The 19,598-nt window shown below is 41.6% G+C and overlaps 1 long non-coding RNA gene across 1 annotated transcript; it reads right to left on the bottom strand.

The window, feature by feature from the left end:
- Positions 1–2,458: 2,458 nt before the first annotated feature.
- LOC117045761 lies at positions 2,459–16,183 on the bottom strand. Its single transcript, XR_004426462.1, has 3 exons — positions 15,911–16,183; positions 14,254–14,359; positions 2,459–3,214 (listed from the first exon to the last, which is right to left on the bottom strand). It is a non-coding gene; the product is annotated as an uncharacterized LOC117045761 (long non-coding RNA).
- Positions 16,184–19,598: the final 3,415 nt, after the last annotated feature.

Genomic DNA, 19,598 nt, shown 5'->3' with positions numbered 1-19,598 from the left:
GAAAAGAAAGGGGAAGGTTAGAAGCCATATAATCTCAAAAACAAGTTTAGGGAACATTTTCCTTCAGCTACTAGCAACAGCGTTCATAAATTCAGCTGAATGCAATACAGGAAAAACAATTAACAAACTCCATCCCCCAATGCTCTAAACTAATGTAGAATTTTCCTCAAAAGCTACTCGTGTGGCTTTAACATTTTTTCTTTCATTTTATTAAAGATTTGCAGTAATTGAACTTTACAAACATGTAAGAGCTTTTTATTTGCCTGAGAATGTTAGTGAAATGCTTCTTTATTTCCTTTATAAATGTCTCATAATTATCTAGTTGAACCTCTAAAGCAGGCATCCCCAACCTACAGCCCTCCAGATGTTTTGGCCTACAACTCCCATGATCCCTAGCTAACAGGACCAGTGGTCAGGGATGATGGGAATTGTAGTCCAAAACATCTGGAGGGCCAAAGGCTTGGGATGACTGCTCTAAAGTCTCTATTCTGGGGTGGGTGGGGAGAAGAGAGAATAGCTGACCCACAAGAAGCAAATTAAAACCTTAGCATGGATGCTAATGAAACAGCATTCATGCTCTGTTACAGGAGGGTCTACAAGTTCAAATCAATTTGATTTTTATACTTTCTATTTACATTAAATGCGCATGCTGCTTTATAGAAGTGAGTCATGGGCAACTTACACTCACCAGGAGCGATGCCTCAATGCCTTCCATATGAGCTGCATCAGGAAGATTTCGGGCATCACATTTTGAGACTTTGTTTGGAGTCTCAAAAAAAAGATGTGCTCTCCCAAGCCCACATTCCCAGCATGTTCGCACTCCTGTCTCAGCAACATGTACGCTGGCTTGGTCATGTACACAGAATGGAAGATGGCAGGACCCCCAAGGACATGTTCTACAGGGAGCTGGCTTCAGCCACTAGGTCTATTTGGTAGACCACCTCTGTGTTACAAAGATGTCTGCAAATGTGGCATGAAGGCTGGCAACATTAACCCAAGAGTCTGGGAACCCCTTGCAGACAACCACAGTGCCTAGAGACAGACAGTCAGGTTGTGTACCCGTAGCAGTGACCAGAGGAGGAATGACCACTGGGAGCAGCACAGAGAGAAGGAACACCATGGTGCACCTGTAGCAGCAAAACCGGATGCCTTCATCTGCCCCAGGTGCAACAAAACATGTCTGTCCCACATCAGTCACTACAGCCACAGCAGTTGATGTAATTCTCCAATGGTTGACATTACCCCCCCCCCCGAAGGCACACTCTTCCATTAATTCCTGAGACAGACGGATGCCAACTCACAACTACATTGAGTAGCCAGAACTATGAATGGTTTGATTCAGTATAAGGCCGTTCTCATACTTGATATACCGTTTCATAAATTATGTTTTTGCTATCATCAGTTTTCTATTATTTTTACACAACAATCAAGCTTACTTTGTGAGTTTTATTGCCGGTTTCAGTATTACATTTGTCTGTTTCCCATTTTCATTAATTTGTTAATTTCCCAGTTCTATAGTGCTTAATGGACACTTTAGTCCAGGCATCCATACCAATGTGATATGATCTATCGATTATCATTTTCCAAATTTTCCAAATGCAAAATACTTACAACATCCTGCCTGCATATCCTTAGGAATTGCTTATGTGGGGAAGGAGTTGATCAACAGCTGCCACTTAGGAACCTGATTTCCATATGCTTTGTCCTGCTCATGAGCATAACCAAGCAAGATTTTCCATTCCACTCTGGGGAATTTCAACTGAAGGCTGACATATGCTTACTTCACTTTGTCCTACATGACTTTAATATGACTAATTTTTTTTCCTTTGCAGATCACTTATTCTTTACTGAAAGGCCTGTACAGAGACATTCTCTTTTCTCCACCGATGGAATTCATGCAATCACTCTTCCTTCTAGTTTTTAACAGGCTGTAGTAATTTACATCTGACCTGTAGATATCCAGAACAGATTTCCGCAAACAGCAGTCGAGTTCCTGGAAAGTTCTTTGTAGTTAGAACTGCAGCAGTTTCCTCTGCAGCAGCCATGATCGGCTTTGTGTGATGATAGTATTGAACATGACCTTACAGCTGAAGTCTAGGATTGCTGTCAAAGCCAGACTTTCCTTGTGGGAGGAGAAAAACTAGCCCATAAGACAACCAAGCAGAAAAAGCAGGATTTTAAAAATAGAAATATGGGACAAAATGCCTAAAATTCTGCCATTATGTCCTGTCATACAGCCACTTCTCCTAGTGACTTCTTCTTCTTAATTCTTTCATATTATTTACTCCACTTTTTTTAAAAAAAAGCAGCAGTAAATGAAAACCATAGATTAAGAGCATTTTAAGCCAAGCTCTTCCCACCTTTTCTTTTTCTATGCTAGTCTTTATGTATGAAGTAGTATTAATATTAGGAAAATCCACCGTGAACCTTAGAATCACAGTTGGATTAAGTCCTAGTGAGTAAGCTCAATTGGGCTCAGCAGGGCTTACTTCTGAGTAAACATGCTTTGGCTTGCACATAATATATATTTGCATCCATAAGACAGTTTCTGGGAAATATTCAAAGTTGCAGAAAATGCATTTTATTATGACAGAACTGGTAAGATTGCAACTAAGTTTCAAAAATTATTTGCCATGCTGCATGGGATGGTGCTGAGAAACTTCATCAACAGATTGGCTTATGTGTAATGTGTAGAAAGCTTGCAGGATTTGATTATTTTAAAATGTAGAAAGAAAACTATAGTTCTGATTATTCAGACATTCAAATGCACTATACACGTTTGATATAAAATTTTAATATAAACAACACACCAGCCTGATTGATTTTTTCCATTTTTTATGCTCATAAAATCATTTATACAAGTCAAAAGGTTGCAGAGAACTTTAGTTTCATTGCTCACTTAACAAAAGCGGGGAAATTAAAAGGTGCTTTTTAGAACTGAGCAAAGGAAAAATACATAATCGTAAGCTAAACCTATCCCCCTCCTTCATATTACATGAAATCATTTGCATTGATTCTATATTTAGAGAATTTTATGTAAAATGTTAATATGATCATATATACATGATCATATATACAAAAAAATCCCTTCACATTCCCATCAAAGAAACAAGTTCTCATTTCAGATTGCAAAGATTACAAGTAGCCTGTGGTTGGGTAGGTAAAATCCCCATGGTAAATTACTTCATGTAATCATTACTATGTGAGCCAAAATCTGTCAAAATTTAAAAAGAAAGAAAGAAAAGTCATTTCAGGAAGATGCAGAAATCCCCACATGCGCTACAATAGAATATATCACAAATATTTTAGTTTAGTGAAATTCCACACATCAGTCTAGAGGTCCCAAACACTTGGTTTTGGAGGAATAGGGGAAAACAAATCACTTTATTAAAATGGGCGTTTACCATTGATGAAAATGTAATGTGGACATTTTAAAATGTTGCAAATATATTTATGGAGAATAACTAACTTACAACTTGAAAGTCACAAGTTAAAACACAACCTGTAAAATGTAATTCCTGGAACAGACAGAGAGGTGGTGGGTGGAACTGTTTAAAGAACATCAGAAATTGTTTTGCATTTAGGACTTTTTTACACAAGGTTAAAATTCCCTTTGAACCTCTCTTGTGCTATTTATGCATCTGGTCATGATTCACACAGATGAAGAAGTAGAGGGAAAGCATTTGTAGTGCGGGTGAGCATTCTGGTCGACTTACATATTTCCAACAAAAATGGGAACCCCCCCCCCAAAAGAGCACTGGAAGTAGGAGCAAAAAACAATGGCCAAAAGAGATGTTTTTATTGCAATGTGTTTTGGACCCAACTGGTCCTTCTTCAGGGAAACTGAGAGCCAATGTAGAGTAATGATTAGGGTGCTGGAGTAGTTCAAATCCCCACTCAGCCATGAAGCTCACTGCACCCAGTGAGCCACCTTGGGCCAGCCATGCTCTCTCAGGCTAACCTACCTCACAGGTTTGTTGCTGGGATTAAAAGAGGAGCAAAGAACCACATACATCACATGGAGCTCCATGAAGGAAAATGTGGTATATAATGTACTTTTTTTCAAAAAAAAAGTAAGCATGTAGGATGTGCTGTCACTTCAGTTTTCAAACAAAACCCCATTCAACTGGTAAGTCTCCCACTAACTATCCTTACTGCTTATCTACACACTGGATTTCCCCTTTGATACTATTAGTCAATTGTGAGGTGTTAAAATATGAATTACTGGAAACAAGAGTATTGGTGCAGCTGGGTCTCGAACTCACCTAATATGTTTTCTGGTAAATAAAGTTTGAAGTATGTAAGATTATCATTGTTGTTGTTTAGTCGTTGTGACCCCATGGACCAGAGCATGCCAGGCACTCCTGTCTTCCACTGCCTCCCACAGTTTGGTCAAATTCATGTTAGTAAGATTATCATAAGGAATATTAAAATCTAGAAACGTGACAAGTAGTAAGAGATACTAGTTCTTTTACCAATGTAGACGCCTCCCAAGGTGCAAAGCTCATCTACCTTCCATTCCTGTTGTGATGAACAAGGCGTAGCTGACAAGTGTCTCATTCAGAAGTCAGCTGGTTTTCCCGGGGGCTCAGTATGCCCTGTAAAGGCTTAGCCAGGCAGAGCAACTGGCCATAGCAAAGTGGATTATGGTTTTCATGCAATTCTGCAGTTTAGAAGTTACATAGCTGTGCTATTTGTAAGATTTCAGTACTTTTTTGTATTCTAAAACAAGTTACATTGTCCATGGCAGTATGTAGTAATAATAATAGAATAATAAAATTAAATACAAAATCAGAAGTACCAGCTAACAGAGTGGGATACAGATTCAGTTAGTTTTGGAATAAAAAGGTAAGCTACGCGTTCTGTGTTCCTTGCAACCCATATGAATTAGTGAAGTTTAATAACTGATGGGAGTGAAAAAAAATATTCTGATAGTTTCTTTTCCAGAATGCCTTTAATAGGAGAGGGAACACCTCATGTAACACTCACTAAGGTGGAGAACACATTATGTGCTGACATACTGTTCTTTATTAGCAAGCTTCCATTTCAGTCAAATGAAGCCAGTGATCAAGAGTGAAATTTGGGACTTTAGAAGAATGTAAACACAAGTTTTTAAGCTGATGTTTACTTTGCTATACTTCTACACAGAGTGCAGTTTTATCGAAGCCTTGGCCCATGTTGCTGGAACCCTGGTAAACCCTTTCATGGCTTCCCACAGTGTAACGCGTCATTAGTGCCTTGAAGCTAAGGGTCTCAGAAGAAGAATTTTGAATAATTTTGGTTCTGCTGCCTCCCCCCCCCTCTCCCACCAACTCTAATTATCTTCATGTCTTCTCTGCAGTATGGACAGAAAACCGTCCTCAAAGTCTTGAATCTTAAACAAAGGGTATTATGATACAGCAGTGATCACAAGAAAAAGTAAATTACAGCTCAAAATATATTTGCTGCTTATCCCATACACAGTTTAGCCTGTAGTTTTAAATCCGCAGGAATAACACTTTGCCAATTACTGAGCATTTATGTTAATCTGATTACTCCCCTCATGAGCAACCTTATGCTTCTGTTTAAGGAATTTCTTACTCTTGAATTTAGATAATTTGTTCAAAGTATCATAATCATATTGTAATTTCTAGTTTCCCTAATGTTACCATCCCTCTTGGCTCTTTACCTGGCACATTTTTTCCCCACAATCTGCCAAGATGCTAATTAAATTAACAAAAAGAAATGAACCAAAGGGAGAAGTTTCTGAGACATCCAAGTCATTAAAGTTTCACTCAGAAGCTTGATTCCATCCCCTCCTTTTCTTTCAATTGTTGTTTTGATTTAAGACAATGTGGTCAAAGAAGTGTGAATGTGTGATGTGTGTAATGGCAATGGATCCAGTGGAAGTTTCCATTGGCTTTGCCGCATTTGCATAACTTGGTACATAAGCACACACAGCAGAATTTAGGATTCTTGGAAGGTACTGAGGGAAACAGGGATCCAGAAGCGCAAGAACAGGAATCCAGCCATGAGCTCCAACAACTTAAGGTAGTCTTGCTGGCAAACACTTTTAACGCGAGGAAAACTCAGGGAAGGAATAGCTGTTCTTACCATAAACATCATGTGAAGTGGTCTCTGAGCAGGTTGTGTAGCTGTCCCAGCAACTTGGAGACAGAAAACGCCAAAATCTCAACATCATACTTTGTTCTTCCCCTTCCGTTAAGATTCAGTCCCACTTCGTGGAACAGCATAAAGCAGTGATTCCCAATGGCATCTCTTATCTTCTAGGGCCCTCATAAAATGCTATGAATATCTGTCTGAAACCTTGTTCAAGGCTAACCTTCCACTTGCCCCCTTTTGAAAGATCCCACCAAGTGCATGTCATTTGATTGGTCTTTCCCTTATCTGAAGCAGGATCTTAACCACAAGAGCAGTGTTTAATCTTTAGCTATAAACTTGCCTTAGTTCCATATATAATTGGCTGAAGGAACATCACTGCTCTGAGCCTGCTCAGCGGAGTCCTTCGTATGTTGCATTAGAAAGATACCTATATTATTCACCTGAAATTACTCATGAATATGCCCCATTCATTTCAATGAGTAATCATCATACAGTGCAACTCTGGACATGTTTCCTTCAGAGTTGAATTGCTAAACATTTTATTCTAAAAGGGGGGGCGGTTCTAGTTGCTTGGCACTTCACTAAATATTGAGTTTTACAAGCCAAGAAACATCAAGGCTGTTAATTTTGAGGTGTTACTCCCAAACTACTTCACAAGATATGAAACTGAGGATTGTGAATGCGTATATATTGCCCACCTTCTCTTCATTTTGGATACTGCCAAAGTAAGTGAGGAAGAATACCGGGTTAGCGCAGGACTTTTGCCACATTTTAATTAAACTTCAGACTTTTGATGTATAAACAAATACAAAGATTAAAGCTGGATACAAAGATGGAAGTGGAAAGGGATCATTAAAGGATCAGATAATAGAGTCTTTAAAAGATACGGACATGGTTTTCTTTAATCCATTGGGTAAAATACAACTTTCAAAGTAACAAGCTGTTTATCTACTGTTACGCATCCAATCCTAATTTTGCTGCAACATGCCATTCATGTATGTGTCACACATTCCATTTCATACTCGGCAATCACATCTTTCAAAATTCATGTGCACAAGAACACTATAAACAGCTTATATGTATATAAACTGAGGTTTTTATCTAGGGCTACAGATAAATGGAAACCAGGGAAGGAGAAATATCTCATTCACATCTATAGATGCATGCATTTAAACACATGCAGATAAAATTGCCTCAGGGAACAGATCCCATTCGTAGATTGCCAGTTGCCCCATTTTATGAAATATTCCATATGCCATAATACACCTCACAACCTTAATTGTCACAGTTTAAGAAAGTACTTACAAGTTTCATAAAAAGGTACTCCTTCATTCACAGCAGCATAAGCACCTGCATACATATTTGTCTTCACTGCTTGACAACATTCTGTAACTCTCATTAATTGCTGCATGTAGCTCTAGGTTGACATTTGATGATCAAATCACCTTGGCCAATTACTCAATTAAATATCAACTGTTTGATAGACAAATGGACACACACACACACACAAATAAGTTAGTGTCTTTGTTACCCACTGTTTTTCTTACATAAAAGGGGGGTGGCATGTATTTTTATAGTTTGTATATACAGTATTTATATGATCATATGCATTATCAAGGTTCTAAAACATGCGCGGAGCCACCAATAAGCAGTGAAGTTTCAACTCATGAAGGACTGCAATCAGGGGCAAGATAATATATTAGGTGGGTGGGGCTTGCTAACATTACTGTACATGAAAAAAATAGACTGCCAGAAGTGCATTCTTGCATTCTCCAATTCTGACAACCTGATAAGAGGCTAACATCTTGATCAGTTTGGTCAACTCCTGTCTAATTGAATCCTATCTAAGGTTCAACCTACACCAGTGTGTCATGCCTGAATCAGGTGCCTTTGCACTTGCAACACTTGATCAGAACAGACTGAGAGGACATGAGCCCTTTGGAAAGATAATATTGACACCTTCCGAGCATGATGACCAAGGTAAGCTCACCCCTGCCATTCCCCAACATACCATGGTGCAATAAATAGTCAGCTTGCCACTTACACAAGGGGAAGTGGGAATAAATTTAGGAACCTAAGCCCAACAGGCATGCCATTTATTATTAAATTATTTGTTTTTAAAGTGTCAGGTTGTCTTCCAGCAGGATTCTTCTCCAAATATGCTTCTCCAAATGCTCTATAAAGCATCATGCACAGGTTAAATACATCTCACCATTTCCCCATTAAGTGACCTAGATTTCTAAGTATATAATGATGAAGTGTTGCCATTTTCTGTTGCAAGCGGATTGATTTCAAGACTTCGAGTCCTCATCAGGTTGCCAGACATGCCACTAATGCTGCTTCTATTTTCCTTGACATACTCAACTCCCCATTCAAAATTCATAAGTTACCAGCCAAAACACTACCAAGTATCCTACTTAACTAAGTTAACCAAGTACAAACCATCATGTGAATGAGATAAAGGCATGCTCAAAACTCTTCTTCTGTATCAGTGCCTTATTTAAGTGCCTTATATGCTACCAACAGCCAATTTCAGTATATACACTATATATCTATATATCAAAAACCTACTCCCAATGCTCTGCGACCAGAGAAAAATGAAGCAGAAGGGTCTATTATTATCTTATCTAGTGTTCCTTCTGGCTTCTAGCCCTTTCACTAAATTTTAAAAGACAACATTTTCTTGCCAAATTCCTTTTCTGCCCAACATGACTTCCAGCACCAACATTTTACTAGCTAGCCACTAGCTGTGGGAACATTGCGTGAATGCCACAACTCACCACAAACAATGCCAAAGACGGAGACAGAGTACTGTTTCCTGGAATGATGCCAAGTAGAAAACTTTCATAGGCATGTACAGGCCTGATCTAATGCAGGAAACCAAAGAAAAAGATACTGGAATCAAATGGGACTGATTTTAGATCAAAGCAAGCAGGGACCACCTGTTTAAGGAGACACCAGTTTGGGATTTAACTAGGCCACACATTTACCAGAGTTCTTAAACACAGGAAAGGTTTAACTCAAGACCACCATAGAAGAAAAAAAGCCTGTATAATGCAAAGTCCACTCACCCAATCTCCTGGCACAACCAAGTTCCCAAAAACTAACACAAGGGAATCCTTGTAAGCTCCTTAACAAAAATTACTTGACAGCCATCAGCAGCAAGGTGCTGCTGAGAGCTGCCTACTTCACCAGCTAGCAAGTTCCTTCAACCCAGTGTAAATGACCTGCTCAGCTGCTTTGCGAGGATAAAACTTTGCATTCACCTGCTCCAATGCTCTTCAGACTAGGGGACCCTTTCTCCATGGTCTGCTGCCATGAGAAGCGGCCACCTGTGTTGACACCCTTCACTGCCCCACAAGCTTATTCACAAACACTCCAATACTATTCCTCAAATTGCCAAGAAAAGCATTTGAGAGGTGCATGGAATCTTCCATATACATATCGTCACCTGATTGGTGCCTAGCTGATACACAACTATTACCCTCTGGAGACTGAAAACCTTACCAAGCTCCAGAATGACTTTCCTCCATTCTTCTTCTATGGCCACTGGGCAGGATTTCTACCCAAGCACAATGGACTCCTGGAAACATATACATGGTGATACTGATGCACCAGGCCTCAGTGACTGCTCCCCACCCCAATATCACATGCTCCCTAATCACTCTCCTTCTCTAGTACTGCTGCAAAGAGATGGGAAGCTTTCACTGTAGATTAGCCATAATGTAGCATTAAGTAGCACTGTGTTTATATATGCAGTTGCTTTATATGCTTTATATTTATGTATTTCTTACATTGTAAAATCATTTTGAGATGTTTCATAGAAAGCAATTCAATAATAATAACATTTTTTATTAAAGAAAACCCAAACCCTTTACTGTCGTAAAACTTAACCATGGTTTGTTAAACCATGTGCAAGACTTGGGGAAGGCTAGGCTTGTTCCCACCATGAGCAATCATGAATTTTGCTACTGTCGTCCCTGCACTATGTGCCTATACCCCCAAGACATGGGTAGGCAAACTAAGGCCCGGGGGCCGGATCTGGCCCAATCGCCTTCTAAATCCGGCCCGCAGATGGTCTGGGAATCAGCATGTTTTTACATGAGTAGAATGTGTCCTTTTATTTAAAATGCATCTCTGGGTTATTTGTGGGGCCTGCCTGGTGTTTTTACATGAGTAGAATGTGTGCTTTTATTTAAAATGCATCTCTGGGTTATTTGTGGGGCACAGGAATTTGTTCATTTTTTTTTTCAAAATATAGTCTGGCCCCCCACAAGGTCTGAGGGACAGTGGACAGGCCCCCTGCTGGAAAAGTTTGCTGACCCCTGCCCCAAGACATAAGAAATGTCTTATATAGGACTCTTCTCACCACTCAGCTCCTGTGAGATCTCATTCTCAATCCACATCCCAACCTTCTTGCCCTGCACCCATGCTTTTTACAAGGTCAAAGCTGTCCTTCAATCCTGTAACCACCTCCTTCCTTACAAGCTGTGCTTCAAGGATAGGAGAGTCCCATCTGCAAACCTCAGATTCCCCACACGGTTGTTTCGAAGAACAACTATTTGCCCTCCTCCCCCAATAATAAAATATAGCTTGGATCTGGAGCTAGCCGAGAATGAAAAAGACACCAAAGCTTCTACCACCCGATTAAGCCTTTGGGAAGATGTTTGTTTGTTTGTTTGTTGCACAGCAAAGGAAGCAAAGGTTACCCCATCCCCCTACTAGTAAGCTACGACTATTCTTACAATGAACACAAGGATTTCAGGTAAATCAGGGAGATTATTTATATTTCAGCTTACCTCCATATTATTTACTGACCTCTGCATTGAAACTAGTACCCTGCTATAAACAAACAATTCCTCAACTCTTTGCACCTGCATAAACGTTCCAGGACTTCAGCCCCACCATAGAAAATCCATTTAGACAAAAATATCCATTACCTTTCCTCTCATAACAGGACTTTTCTGGTTTACAAATGGGGAATAAACTCTTTCCTATGCTTTCCACTTTCCTAGAAACATGGGAAGCTGCCTTATATTGGCCACCCAGTTCAGTACTGCCTCCACTGACTGGCAGTGGCTCTCTAAGGTTTCAAGCAGGAAAGCTTTGTCCATTTCTACTTGGAAATGGCCCAGGGACTGAACCTGGGACCTTCTGCAAAGCAGGTGCTCTAGCATTGGGCTACAGAGGCTTCCTAACTTTCAGAGTCAGCTGATCGAGCCTGACCCACGCTCTGTTAATACTGTCCTCAGGAGACCAGCTGGAGCTTGAAAGCATTTGCTGTTACAATGAATTCTTCCAATGCAGGTAAGTGCTTCAGGATGCCATCTGTGCTCACTGGCTCTCCATCCTTGGAGTTTGTCTGGAAGAAGAACCATCAGCATCTGCCTTTTGGCTGGAATCCAGTGTTTGATCATTATCTGCATGGTTTGACTCACACAAAAAAGAATGCAAGGATCCATGTTGTGTAGCACTCAAAACAGCAGGAATGCAAGCTGCCGAGATGGCTGAACTGAACTGCAGAAAGTGGAGCCCCAAAGAGAACCGGGGGAAAGAAGAAACCTGTCTGCAAGAGAAACTTTCCCCCAAGTTTTTTGATAATGAATACACGCAATTTGACGCTCATATAGTATACCCTCATCAACTTACACAAAGAAGCTGTGGAATCTCTCTGAATGGAAGAACTTTTCTCCCAATTACTTTGTGAACACGCCAAAAAAACAGATCAGGCACTCTGAATGCGATGACAGTTTATTTCAATTATTTATGGCAATTCATCACAATGTACAGTAATGGTACTTGTAGACTAGTGAAGTCTCTGTAATAGGAACCCTCAGTAGAGCACTCTGCCTACTGCTTCACTTACATTAGACATTACTGTTAATATTTTATGACTGCTTACTGTAATACGACAACATACTACCACATTTTTATATGTATGGCTATGAACTTATGCTTTCATTCTGATGTACACCTGCCAGTAATACAATTAATACAATAAGCTTTTGAATTCATATGTTCATAAGCCCAAATGCTGCATAGCAGGCAAGTTCTGTTTACCTTTGTGTATCAATTATGCCACATGTTATAAATCCCATCGATCTCAGATCACCCAATGAGTACTTTAAGGATAGAGGTACAAGTATGCATGTGTTTGAATACTGCAAAGTATTTAAAGAAACAGGGGTAAAAAAAATTATTTTTTACTTTACTTAGTTCAGTTCTGTCTCTATGGAGAGATTGGTTTAAAAACTCCTATTGACACATGGAAAAGGAATAAAGCAAAATAGATATATATTGCCATTAGCATGATATACTCTAAAGCCACTTATATTGAAGTAAGATTCAAAGTCCTGGTTTTTGCAACTTATTTACTGTAAATGCCTCTGAATTATATTCTTTGAAAGCTCTTGGAAATGCCTATATTCATTTTTAAAGACATCTCTCTATAGCTACCGGTAATTGAAATTTTATCAGCTAATGAAAATACATTGTCAATTACTTTAATTTTGCATCCACATTTTCACTATTCTACCATACTGTGTGTGTGTGTATATATATACACACACACACACACAGTATATTCATATATATATATATAACCACATTTAAACATTTATTTAAAAAACACTGTAAATTACCAGAGTTTATAAAGAATAATCAATACATTCACACTGTAAAAATCCATTTCAGTGTATGCAGTTGCCATGGTTAAACACACTGGTACCATACAACAAGCAAATCAGTTTATGATCAGCAGACATAAGAATATCAAATGTGAGATTTAACCAAACACAGCTTCTCTCCTATGACAGTGTAATCTGCAAACTACAATCAGCAGCTGAAAACTTTTGCTAGCCTTGGCAGGCAGCCAGCCAAAATTTATGGGAACTACCAACCCTTCCCCTGTCCTGGATCAGGAGAGTAGTGAGTTCTCATCCATTGCATCAAACTGAGCATTGGAAGCATTCAAACGTACTGCTTCCAAATCCCACTGAAACATCAGTGTGTGTGTGCGTGCGCTCACCCTTTGCCTGAGACCTTCCCTCTGATGTCATGCTGAGCTTCAGAGGCATTTCAAAGCAGCAACAGCCTAAAATAAGGGTTTGGGCTCCACTATGCCTCATGCTGAGATTCAGAGGATCCTCCTTTCTTCTGAGCCAGCAGAAGGGTGGCAGCTCATTCCTGATGTCATCATGGCTTTTATAAGCACTCATTTTTCCAAAAGCCTACGACTCCGATCTCCAAAAAACGGAGATCAGAGACACCACCTGTTTCTTGCTGGTCTAAAGGACATACTCATCGCTCTTCAGTGCATTGCGGATCCCTATAAAATATATTTCTTGTCCACATATTTTCAGTAAAACATCTCGTCTTTCCTTATCTCTGCAGATATATGATTCCACAGTAATTCTGAAACTGCCATTGGCTGGCACCCCTATTCTAAACACTTTTATATAGATTTTATATAAATTTAAATCACATTGATTTTAATTTAACTTGCTTTTGAATGCACTGAGGCTCAGGATATAAGTAAATTAGACAGCTTTAAAAAGGGAATGCCAGCTTTAATTAGCTTATTTAATTAAATAAGCTTTAATTAGCTTATTTGTGCCAGAAATCATTGTTTTTGCGGAACTGAAATATATGATTTTAGCAGTAGTAGCAGAAGACGACCTTGGACTTATTGAGCAGGATATTGAAGAAAAACGTTAGAGCATAGCTTTCAGGAGATCTCTTCCATGCATACCAGCCCTCCTTGATTCTTTCAAACTAGTACAGTGGACGCTCGGGTTGCGAATGTGATCTGTGCGGGAGGCAAGTTCGCAACCCACAGCGCTGCTTCTGCACATGCGCGGGTTGCAATTTGGTGCTTCTGCACATGCGCTGAAACCCTGAAGTAACTCGCTCCGGTACTTCCGGGTTCAGCACGAGCGCAACCCAAAAAAATGTAACCTGCAGCATTCGCAACCTGAGGTATGACTGTTTTCTACTTTCAAACTACTATGTTTTTTCTGTACCTTTTGGCTTTTGAAAGGAGCTCAAATGCATCTGATATTTTAAGTAAAATTCTGTTTAAAAATGGCCAACTGTCAAAATTTGGTAAATACTGGGAGCACTATGGGCAGTTAGATTAATCAATTTACATACCTGTGGTTTCTCAAGTTCCCAAGCCTAGTCATGTGTACACTCTCTTCATTTTCTCAGAGAGAAAATAACTTCTGCCAATGTTTGTATTTGGCTTCCACACTGCCATCTATAGTCAACAGAAGAAATTAGACATCTATTAAATCTCTTGGTAGTCTAATGTCACATCCAAACTCTAGCCTAGATTGTGTTAAAGAGACTCAATCATTCCCACTAATACAGGCATAAAGATAGCTATTAATTTCTTTTACAGCACAATTCTATGCACGTCTACTCAAAAGTAAGTCCCAGTGCATTCAGTGGGGCTTATTCCCAGGCAATTTAAGTATAGAATTGCATCCTTGAAGTATTTCTTCTATATTAACTCAAGAACATGTAAAGGTTAGGAAAAATAAGATGCATTCGTTGTCTTAATGTTTAATAGTTTACAGCTTTCATGGGGTGGGTACGATAACATATATAGCAACAGTAAAACATCCCTGATTAGCTTTGTATGAAATGCACACACACAAATGTGCAATATGCAACTATTTAAATGATATGGTTATTCTATAAACACAACCCATATACATATCAGAAGCTAGTACACAAACCATGTAGACCAAAAATGTAAACAGAGGTTTCCACCGCAACCCTATGGGTGTCTACTCAAAAGTAAGCCCTGTTAATTCCAAGGGCGTACAAGATTGCAGCAGAAGCCTAGCGTACTTCTGTGATAGAAGTTTTCTCCATTCTATTTACGTTGCAACGTACATGTTGCTGCGTTGTCCATTTTCTATAGAGTACTTCTGTGTTAGAATCAAGAGTGTTTTATGCAACCAATTTAACACATTGCCCTCAACCAAATACCCTCAGCACTGATTCCCCTGCCTGGGTAATATTATTCTCATACTCCGCTAGTCAGAAAAGCGAGACAAGCTGTCTCCTATAAGAGGTTTTGTTTTTCCCACATGCACGACTTTCCTGCCAATCATCAGAATTGTTGTGTTAGATGCCTTTAACCCAAAATCTGAACACTCGTGGACAGCAGCGATTTTATCTAACAGCAGACTGTACTGCTTCACTGTATATCTTGCACAGCACATACAGCAGCGGACTCGTCTCCCTCTCCCTGGAAATTACTACTCCAGAACTGCTGTGTTCTGCACATGGCCAGGCTCCCTGCCCGCTCGACGACTCCGAGCCACTTGTCAAGAGGTACACACGCTGCTCTTACTCTTGCCCCTCGCTTCGGTACTTCTTCGGTCCAAAACCCCAAGTAAAAAAACAAAACAAAACATAAGCAAGCCACGCTAAAGGAAAAAAAAAACCTCTCCGTTGCCATTAGCCACACAACACGCACACAGAGCTATAGGTACGGTTACATGCGTATTTTTAGACAGCCAATGGAAGGGGGGGGGGGTTGAGAAGCAAACAAACGATTGCCACTACCCCCCGCACCGTGAATAATCACTCACTCTTGCAGCGCACCTCCATCCAGCAAAAGCATGGCAGCAAGTTGTGCACTACATCTCTCCCTCAGACACACAAACAGACACCACCGAGGCAGCAGCCGGTCTCCCGATTGGCTCGTCGCCCTACTCGCCCCCCCCCTCCGCCGCCGCCCGCATGGCTGCAGCCACCCGGGGCTGACAATGCGGTGGAAACGGGTGTTGCCCACCTGCGCACATGGGCTGCTTCTCCTCTCGCGCTCGCTGCCTCCTGGTGCCGCAGGATGAAGTGGCGGCGGCGGCTCCTTGCAGCTCCCTGGGCTTCCCCCCTTCGCCCTCCCCTGCTCGCTCAGCCCGCTCCAAACAGCCAGGGGGAGCCTCGCACTGCGGGTGCCGCTCCTTCGCCGCTTGGGATTCCTAGGGAGGGAGGGAGCGAGCTCCCCGCCTCGCCTCGTAGGTCCACGAGCCGCTACTCCCTCCCCGGGAGGGAGCGCGCGAGCGAGAGAGCGCGTGCTCTCTCTGAGGCACGTTTCTCCCGCCGGCTGCCCTTGCTAGCGAACCTAGCGAAGTCCCGGCGCATCTATAGCCGGCGCCCTCCCCTTTTTCCTCGCCCCCCTCCTCCTCCTCTTCTCCTCCCCCCACCCTCTTTGCTTTTTATCACATGCCCGAGTCTCCAGGCGCCTCTGGCGCCGCTCGGTGCGCGCAGCCCTCTCGCCAGCCTGCCTGCTGCTTCCTACACACAGCCAGGCCGCCCCCTCCGCCCGCCTGCACCACAACCTGACTGAGGCGCACAGCGCACACACGCACGCGGAGAGAGCGCCGAGTCAGTCCGTCAGTCAAGTCACCTGACTCCGCTGCTCTCCCGGCCGCCCCCTTCCTTTTCCTCTCGTCGCCGACCACGCTCGCCTGAAACACTGGGCCAGCCCACCTGTCTGCGCCCCCTCCCAAGCAGCCGCCCAGCCACCCACCCAGCTCTCCCTGCCAGCTAACTACCCACCTACGCGGCCTCTCAGAGAGAGGAAGCGGGGGAGGCGGGCGAAGCGGGGTGAGGGGGAGAAGCCGGCGGCAGGAAAAAAAAAACACACACACACAGAGAGAGAGAGAGAGAGAGAGGCCACGAGGAGCCCCATCGCCTTCCACGGCGCGCGCGCACTGCGGACGCGCATACGCGCCTGCACACTTTCCGGAGATAAGAGCACACTCTCCTTTGCTGCGGTCACAAATCCGTTGCACAGCCGAGGCAGGCGCATCTAGGTCTATATGGAGGAGTGCAATGAGCGGAAGTGCTTGGATTTTAAATAGTTTTGTCTGCCTACGTCAGAATCGAAACTTGCTTACCTTGAAAGGTATCCCTTTTGTCTCACGTATCACAGGATCAGGGTGCGTATAAAATGACCATCGCTCCTCTCACCTGGTGGTAGTAAATCGCAGCACCTGGCCGCCCACGTCATAGGGGTTTGTGTCTGGAACTGGGATCTTAAGTGTTTTAGTCCGCTGAAGGCACTGGAACCGATGTTCTGCATGTGTACACCGGAGTGAATTCCAGTGATTTCAGTGTATTTGCAGCACAATCCGATGCGTATCTACTGAGAGAAACAAAATAAAAAAAATTCCTTCCAGTAGCACATTAAGAGACCAACTAAGTTTGTTCTTGGTATCTGAAGAAGTGTGCATGTACACGAAAGCTCATACCAAGAACAAACTTAGTTGGTCTCTAAGGTGCTACTGGAAGGAATTTTTTTTTTTTCGACTACGGCAGACCAACACGGCTACCTAACTGTAACTGGAACGACTGAGAGAAGTAATTTCTGCACTGTACCCAGTGGGGTCTTCTCCACCCCCACCCCTAGGAAGTGTGTACAGAATTGCTGCCTTGAGTCCTGACAAGTGTGGTTAGAAATATAGCCTTGAATAGGGCTAACTCTAAAAAGAAGTACCTAGCTTCTCCATTGCAGTCCTACACATCCTGGTTACTTGTGCAGCAGGCGAAAGGGCTCTTTTAAGCAAGTTCCACAAATTCTTCATCTGTTCTTTCCAGTCTTGGAGAGTCACTTAGTCCACAGTAAAATTAATTGTGCTAATAGAGCACGCTTGATCTGAGAATGCATATTTGAATTTTAGGAATATCAAATGAATTAAATCCAGGCTGGCATAAAAAACTGGTCATTTGGGCTATTAATTTTGGTGAAACCAAAGTTTGCTGTTGAAGCTACAAATTATTCTACAGCACTTCACTGAGGCTGCACAGTTTGGGGACAGAAGCTTTTACACAGTGGAGGAGGGGAGGAAATAAGATCTATCTAACTTGTATTTTTTTAAATAAAAAAAAAACAAAGTATGAAGCTTCTCAAAGCTTGCCTTGAGTAGGTAAAAACTATAAATACAAACATATATAGAGAAAAATACTGTATTGTTGGGACTCTGGAGTTTTCCTCTAGTATTTTGCACTAAAGTGTGCAATCCATATCTGATAAAGTGAATTTCAATTGACAAAATGAAATTCTGTTTATAACCTTTTTTTAAAGAAACAAACAAGTGGGCCCTGCAATAGAATGTCTCTTTATGAAGCAAGTCCTGCTGCAGTTGAGAATTTTGGCCACTCCGTTCCATTTTCCTTCTCCGCTGTTTTTTCTACCTTTCCCCCAATGTTCAGTGAGTATTTTTTGGTCATCGAACATGCTCAGTCCTCCTTGGTTTGCTTTGGCAGTCCCCCTCTGCACACATACTTTGGAGAATTTTCCCTAGTTTCTGTACTTCTGCACCTTGCAGTTTCCTTAAGCTTGCTGATACATCCCTGCTTTGTGTAGATGGCATCATTCATGCTACATTAAGCAGTAACTCTGGGCTGCATACATACCATACATTTAAAGCACAATCAAGTACATGATTTCCCTGAAAAACTCATGAGAACTGTAGTTTACCCTTCACAGAACTATAGTTCCCAACACACTTTAAAAATTACATTTCCCAGGATTCTTGGGTGAGGGCACTTTAAATGTATGGTAAGTACACAGCCTCATAACCTGAACATAGGAAATAAAAGGGACTGGTCTTCGTTTCTCCAGGTTAAATTTCATCTGTGTAAAACATGTGAAATAATAGCACACAATGGCATCCTGCAACTTCATTTTCATTGCATCTTTGCTTTCAACATATCTGAATAACTCCAACTCCGCTGTGCAAACTCAGTTTCTTGTGAGCATTATGGTTATCCTTCAGCTAATTTTATCACATCACTTTGTGTAGCCAGAAAGTCTTGCAGTCAAGGCTTCACAGTCTACACTAGAAAATAAGCTGCACAATTCACTAGCAGCCCACTGGGTACGTTTTTCCCATATTATTGTACATATAACATACATCATCAACATAAATGACAATAATTGTGTAAACATGCTTTAGATTCCAATGTTGAAATGTTACTTATTTGAGTGGGAATTTAGCTGCAAATTCTTAAAAACTAGTAGCGCCTGTTAGAATATTTCAAACATGAATTCATATAGACAATTTACTGGCATTCGTAAATATGTACTTGTCTTTAACCTGTTTTTTTAAATAAAACTCCAAGTATGAAAACATCACTGGGATGTGGGTGGCGCTGTGGTCTAAACCACTGAGCCTAGGGCTTGCCGATCGGAAGGTTGGTGGTTTGAATCCCCGCAACTTGTTGCTCAGTCCCAGCTCCTGCCAACCTAGCAGTTCGAAAGCACGTCTAAGTGCAAGTAAATAAATAGGTACCGCTCCGACGGGAAGGTAAACGGCATTTCCGTGCACTGCTCTGGTTCACCAGAAGCGGCTTAGTCATGCTGGCCCCATGACCTGGAAGCTGTCTCCAGACAAACGTCGGCTCCCTCGGCCAGTAGAGCGAGATGAGCGCCGCAACCCCAGAGTCGTTTGCGACTGGACTTAACTGTCAGGGGT

The sequence above is a fragment of the Lacerta agilis genome, chromosome 4 (assembly GCF_009819535.1).
Source record: "Lacerta agilis isolate rLacAgi1 chromosome 4, rLacAgi1.pri, whole genome shotgun sequence".
Lineage (NCBI taxonomy): Eukaryota > Metazoa > Chordata > Lepidosauria > Squamata > Lacertidae > Lacerta > Lacerta agilis.
The sequence above is the reverse complement of the archived record's forward strand: the minus strand, read 5'-3'. Positions and strand labels throughout refer to the sequence as shown.